The following is a 7,500-nucleotide window of genomic DNA, read 5'->3' on the forward strand; positions in this document are numbered from 1 at the left end:
GCATGTAAACATACACAAATGTACGCATACACACACAGACTAGCATGCAAAAATGCACACGCACACAAGTTCACAGCACATACACACACACACACACACAACATTATTTCAAATGTTAGGTTCGTCGTCATTGTTCAAAATGCGAGTTTCTGTTTATATACCTAATGCAGACCCTAGTTGACCTGTCCTATCACAAACACAAACACACACACACACACAGAGACACACACAGACACTCAGTAGCAGCAGCTGTGTTGTTGATAGAGATGCTCCGATCAGCATTTTTGGGGCCGATCACCGATTACCGATCATCAAAATCATGATCGGCCGATTGCCGATCACTGCCGATCACAGAATGGCAGGGGAATGAGAGTCTTTTTAACAATATCTAGCAGAGCTTGCGTCATTTGTAGAAATTAAACTAACTATGAATTAATGTAAGTGGCATAAAAGACAGTAGGCCTATAGGCTAGGCAAGATGTTGAAGAACCACCATTTATCGATTTGTATTTAGAAAAAGAAATAACTTTGGCCATCTTTTCCAAATATGCAGCGAGACATAAAATAATTTCATACAAGGAGGGGGTCAGGCAGACCAACACACAGATCACCTAAATGGGATGGGACCAAATTACATTGCCTAGGCTACTTGAAAAGTATAGCCTCTAAATAGACTGACTACATTAAATGAAAAACGTGTTACACCAAAACCTACTGCCACACAGTGCAAAACTATGGCTTTTTCTCTGTTCCAAATCCCAAAAAAAGAAATAATGTAAGCTACTGTAAGCAATAAATTGCAAGTCTTTTTTCTCTTGGAATCCCCCATGACTGAAACATGCCGTTAAATGCCACCAGTTTGAGTCAATAAAGTGCGCTGTTAAGCTAGCAGGGACATTGGACAGGCGTCTGCGCTTGGGAAGCTAATATGCCTATTCTTCAGCTTGTCAATGTAGGCTACACTGTTTGGTAACGCGGGGAGATACACATTAGTATTTCATGCGGGGTAATATCGTGGATCAAGGCAAGTTAGGGCCGACTTACATTGCCATGTTTTCACAGTCGGCGAATAAATATCCAAAGTCGGGACAGAAATCATGGCGCGGCGCGCTCCCGTGTAGGCTACTCGTTTAATGTAAGGTGTCAATTAGCGGATGTAAGCCAGTCGTTAAGCGAGTCTTTTTCTAATTCTGCCGTTACAACAATATCAAACATGTCTGATATTATCGCATGTCTGCATAGTCTGTGACTAGTTTGTGACTTAAAACTCTATGATTTGTCTTTAGATGTGAGAGTCTGACTGTCTTTCAAAAATCTTTTAGGCTACAGATATTTGCAAAATCGTAACTACTGTATAAGGAGGGCTTTATTCTCCACAACGACTAGAGGTTGTTCGTGGAGGCAAATTAATTCTGAACGTGATGCCTTTCCATCTCTTATCATCCCTATCGTTAGTAGGCCTACAGTAGGCTGATTGAATGGGGAAGTTGGCTGGTTTAGTTTCTCATACCCGACATAATCAGTTGTCCGTCAGTGGTGTTAAAACGTCTTTGGTGGCTTCCACCTCGAGGGATTTCAGCACGACATACATTGCAAATGGTTAATTTTACACTGAACCTTTAGCCTACGCATGTTTGCCACTGCAAGCTCCTCTCTTCTCTAGGCTTGTGTGCCTGTGTGCCTGTGCGCCGCGCCTGCAGGTGGAAAAATATCACGCAAGTAATTTAGGTCACATGATCGGCTTTTTTGATCGGCGCTTTTGAGCTTCACCGATCAAGCCATTTTTAGCTAATATCGGCCGATCATGATCGGCGGCCGATCGATCGGAGCATCACTAGTTGTTGATATGTCGACTCATCAGCTGGTTGGCAGTGCTGAAAGTTTAATGACTTTCTAATCTCTATGAGATAAACAGACACACTCAACTTGCTCTCTCCTTGTCTCTCTCTCTCTCTGTGTATACATGTGTAGATATAAGTGTAAGTCTACACACACACACACACACACACACACACATATGTGCATTTAATATGTAGACGCATATGGGAAGGTGGAAGGATATAACCATTCAGTTCCGCCTACACTTTTCCATATACTTTCCCTGTACACACACACACACACACACACACACAGAGAGAGAGAGAGAGAGAGAGAGAGAGAGAGAGAGAGAGAGAGACACACACATACACACACACACACACACACACACACACAGCTGTTCGCGTGCGTCAGAGGAACTGTACATGCTGCAGCGAGGACACTTTCCCACACCCCCTCAGGGATTAACAAACCCAACCAACACTATACCAGACCGAGGAAACACACACACACACACACACACACACACTCTAACTCGCATGCAATCACACATCAACAGATACCAACCCCACACACACAAAAACTCTTGAGACACACATACACACTAGAACTACGAAAAGAGTAAGGCTAACATAAAACCTAGTAGAGTATTGTATTGCTATATGGTGAGAGCATCCAAAATGTTGATCATATTTTCATATGTTGTTCTTTTACAAAAACTCCATCACTCCAATACTAAAGGGACCCAAAGGATTATTATAGCAATATATTTGACTGACCACAAGTACACAGACAGACACACACACACACACACACACACACACACACATACACACACACACACACACATTTATAATATATGATTCTATAGTCAGGAGAAAGGAGATGGAAATGGTAAATCAAACAATCACCCAAACAAACAAACAAACAATCATGCAAAGTCATACCAAAACAACATACAAACTAAGCCACGGAGGAATCTATTCCTCGGGCTGTGTGTGTGTGTGTGTGTGTGTGCGTGCTTGCGTGTGTATGACTGAGTGTGAGTGTGAGTGAGTGTGAGTGTGAGTGTGAGTGTGAGTGTGAGTGTGAGTGTGAGTGTGAGTGTGAGTGTGTGTGTGTGTGTGTGTGTGGGGGGGGGGGGGGGGGGGGGAGTAATGAGGCTTCAACAAGTCATGTGCGTGACTCGACTGCAGAGCTCCCACTTCACACACACACACACACACACACACACACACACACACACACACACACACACACACACACACACACACACACACACACACACACATACGCACACACACACGCACACACACACACGCACACACACACACACACACACACATATCGCTCTTGCCAGATTACACTGGCCTGTGTCTTGGGAGCTGCCAGGTGCAGGGGAATCCAAACCACCCACACCACTGGCACAGTCAAATGGAAAAGCATTCACCTGTGTGTGTGTGTGTGTGTGTGTGTGTGTGTGTGTGTGTGTGTGTGTGTGTGTGTGTGTGTGCGCGTGTGTGTGTTTATGTGTGTGCGTGTGTGTGTGCTTGCGTGTATGTGTGTGTGTGTGTGTGAGCGGGCATGCACCTCTGTGTATGCCTCTGCGTATCTGTGCATGTGTCTGTGGGTCATATATGTTTATGTATGTATGAGGGAATCCATATGTGTGTACGAATGTGTGTGTGTGTGTGCGTGTGTGTCTGTTTGAGGGCTGTGTTTGTTTTAGAGTGTGTGTTCAGGTCTCTCGCCAGCTTACTGGGAGTTAGTGGGTGTCCTTTGATTCACAACACATGGACCCACTTCGATGAGAGACCATCAAGCCATTGGAGAGAAACCTTTTTGTACCATTTCTCTTTCCGTAAGGAACAATTCAGCCCACCACTCTCACGGCCCATGCTGACCATGTGTAATGCCATGTTTTTGCGCGAATCCACTGCTTGATTCTATTTAGTCTATTAAAGGAGAATTCCGGCGACTTTTCAAAACAAATCTCTGTTTCTCAAGGTCAGAGAGTACTGTCCGTGTTCATGCCCCCAGAGTGTAGCACTGTAGCTGCGTGGAAACTCTAGCTGTTGGCTACAGCAACGCGCTCTAGTTAGAACCAATTGTTTTCGGGGTTTTTTTTCCATACCGACAGTACTCAAGAAACAGAAATCTATGTGAAAAATCGCCGCTTTTCCTTTAATATTTGGTCATTTTTGCCCACATTACCTGGCTATAAACCGCTCATTTTAATGTTAATATATTGTTTGTTGATGTCATTGTCAGGTCATTGCCGACAAAAGCATCTCCCAAGAACCGTAAATAAACAAACAATTAGTGATATCACCTTTGTTAGGTGACTATATGGACTATATGGCAGGACTTTTACTCTCAGAAACCAGGAATGGTCGCCTCTACTAACAAGTAGTAAAGCTTATTGACCAGACATACATGTACACTGATTCCGTGAGGAAATATTCGGCAAGAACATTTTAAACTGCTACAATTAAATTCACTGATATCCCATGACCTTGCCCCTAAATGATACAATTCCCTTACTTTCCATGCCTGGAATAGACAAAAAAAAAAATCCAATATATTCCAGATATTCCATGACCCATGTAATCCCTGTCACATATGAATACACACACATACTGTACACACATTCACGATCAGGACTGTATTCTTTGTGCATGATCTTAGACCGTGCGTAACTGCATGGGTTTGGAAGGCATAATAAAGTATTAAAAAAACCTGAGTTGAACTCCACTCTGCCATTATGAGAGCAGTTTCTTCCGCAACACTTGTTCAGAGCAAACAGAAACACACACACACACACACACACACACACACACACACAGAGAGAGAGAAACAGGCTCTGTCTCTTTTTCACTCTCACACACGCACAGGGACCACAGGGGGCTAAGTAACAGCCTGTAGTCAAATTCATTTGCTGCACGTGAGGCCGTTGATGCGACAGACTCACAGCACAAATGGATTCCACTGCACATCGTTCAGCCTCCTCTCAAACACGCTCAGAGACTGAACATAGACCTGAGACAGAAACATCCACCACACTGCAGAGTAACTAAGCAACATGCACACACACACACACACACACACACGCACACACACACACACACACACACACACACACACACACACACGCACGCACGCACGCACGCACGCACGCACACACGCACACACGCACACACGCACACACACACTCAATAATACACACACACACGCACACACACACACACAGATTGCGGCAAGCTGTGATGTAGTACTGTGACCCAGTTCTGGAATCATGACATCAAGCTGAAAACAGCATCAGATGGCTTCTGAAGCGTTGGTTTAGGTATCATTTACCACTTACATACTCATGCACACGCACATACAGTATGCACACACACACACACACACACACACACACACACACACACACACACACACACACACACACACACAGGCCTGTCCCATATTCAACATATTTTTACTAATGGATTTGCTTTAATTACAGCTTGAAGTGGCACTCATGTGGACAGAGGGAGTTAAAAAAAAAAGCGAGAAATTGTTTGCATAAACTGACATAAATCCCTTACTGACACACACACACACACACACATGCGCGCGTGCTTGTGCGCACACACACAAACAAACAAACAGATTCCAATATGACACACGCATACAAGCCCACACAAACACACACACACACACACACACACACACACACACTAGCGGACATAAACACCCCTCTCTCTCTCACACACACACACACACACACACACACACACACACACACAGAGAAGTGCACACAAACACCCCTTATACACATACACACACACACACACACACACACACACACTCACTCACTAATTCACAAATACTAATCATATACATTCACTCATCATACTTGACAACCCTAGTCACCCTCTCTCCCTCTCCCTTTCTCTCTCTCTTAAACACACACACACACACACCAACTCAAACTCATTCACCCACTAAACTCAGCAACCCTAGTTCCCCACTCTTGAGCTCTCGTCCTGTCCACTGGGTAAATGGGTCATTGTCTCTCTGTGCAGTGGAAGTGGGTCAGGGGAGAGTGAATCAGCATGCATGGCTTCGGGTGATGTGAACGCACACACACACACACACACACACACACACACACACACACACACAGCTACAAACATATACATACAAGCATACACACAAGAACAATCACATGTATACAGACACTAATGTACATACACACACACACACACACACACACACACACACTCACAAACATCTATTCATAATCCTATGTAATGTATTATTGAAACATACAGTACTCATGTTTGGACTCATGCATGACCCAGAATACATGCACTTACCCACACACTCGCACGCTTGCATGCTCACACATCCGCCCAGTACAGTACACAGATCCATAGGGATATTCTCACTGCCAAAAAACATACATGCTCTCTCTCCCCACACACACACACACACACACACACACACACACACACACACACACACACACACACACAAAACTTTCCCCTTTCACTATAGAGCTTCTGCATGGACAGAACCTACACTCCAGAAGCCTGTGCTTGTGTGTGTGTGTGTGTGTGTGTGTGTGTGGAGAGAGAGCGTGTATGTTTTTTTGCCAGTGAGAATATCACTCACACACACACACACACACACACACACACGCACACACACACACACACACACACACTCTGTAGCCCTCTTTGATAAAATCCAATAAAAAAGGAATTAGCAATTATGTTACAAGCAAGCGTGCGTTCTGTGCTATCCGATCTGTTAGATCTGTGACCTTGAAATGGTCACTCTGATCCTGCAGACTGCATACAGTATCTCAGATTATCTAATCAACAGCACAACACCACGGTGGCTAATCAAACTTACACTGTCTTGGGCTCACACTCACACAGTCTCCTACTCAGCCAGTGGCTACAGACAAACTTAGTTGACCAACCACGATGACAAACTTACAACTACAGTAATTTCCTGTCTACTAAATAACTGCATTGTGTATAAGCCGCAGGACAGTGTTTTATGCAAGTTAAAAGAAACAAAACCATATTAATACCATATTAACAGCCCTTGAGTATTACATTTGCTAAATCAATGTAGAAGCCATGGCTAATAGTTGGGAAGTTGCGGTATAAAAAAAATTATAACAAACAAACTTGACCAACAACTATAATTCTTCTCAACAAGTTAATATCTAAAAAATGTAATTGCTGTGAAGTGATATGGCTAGCGCTCGATATGTGATAGCTAAAGCTATATTCAGCCCTCTGCAAAATTTCTTTTGACTCAAAAAATAATTTTGAGACAGGATATGGTACATATTGGCCTCACAATTAACGTCTCTTGCCACATCCCTTAGAGTCAGAAAACTTTATGGTCTGTACAATCCACCAAGGCCAAGTTTCTTCACATCATCCTGGTGTAACACCTGACCGTATCATGACATGTATCATTGGTAAGAAACAGCACTACGCCATTGATATAAATAGAAATAGCATATGCCAATGCACTGCTTCTATATTTTTGTGATATTTTTCATCAGAAGACAACAGCGTTTGCTTAATCATGGACACATTAGAGATGAATATGGCGAATTCATCACTTTGGCTATGATGAGGGTCACCCAACTACTCTAGAGATCAGCTGGAC

General features: G+C 43.5%; 1 protein-coding gene across 1 annotated transcript in view; it reads right to left on the reverse strand.

The window, feature by feature from the left end:
- LOC134098566 (cAMP-specific 3',5'-cyclic phosphodiesterase 7B-like) overlaps positions 1–7,500 on the reverse strand; it is a gene marked incomplete in the record, with an annotated part of 22,761 nt that overhangs the window by 12,824 nt on the left and 2,437 nt on the right.

Source organism: Sardina pilchardus, chromosome 12, assembly GCF_963854185.1.
Source record: "Sardina pilchardus chromosome 12, fSarPil1.1, whole genome shotgun sequence".
NCBI lineage: Eukaryota > Metazoa > Chordata > Actinopteri > Clupeiformes > Clupeidae > Sardina > Sardina pilchardus.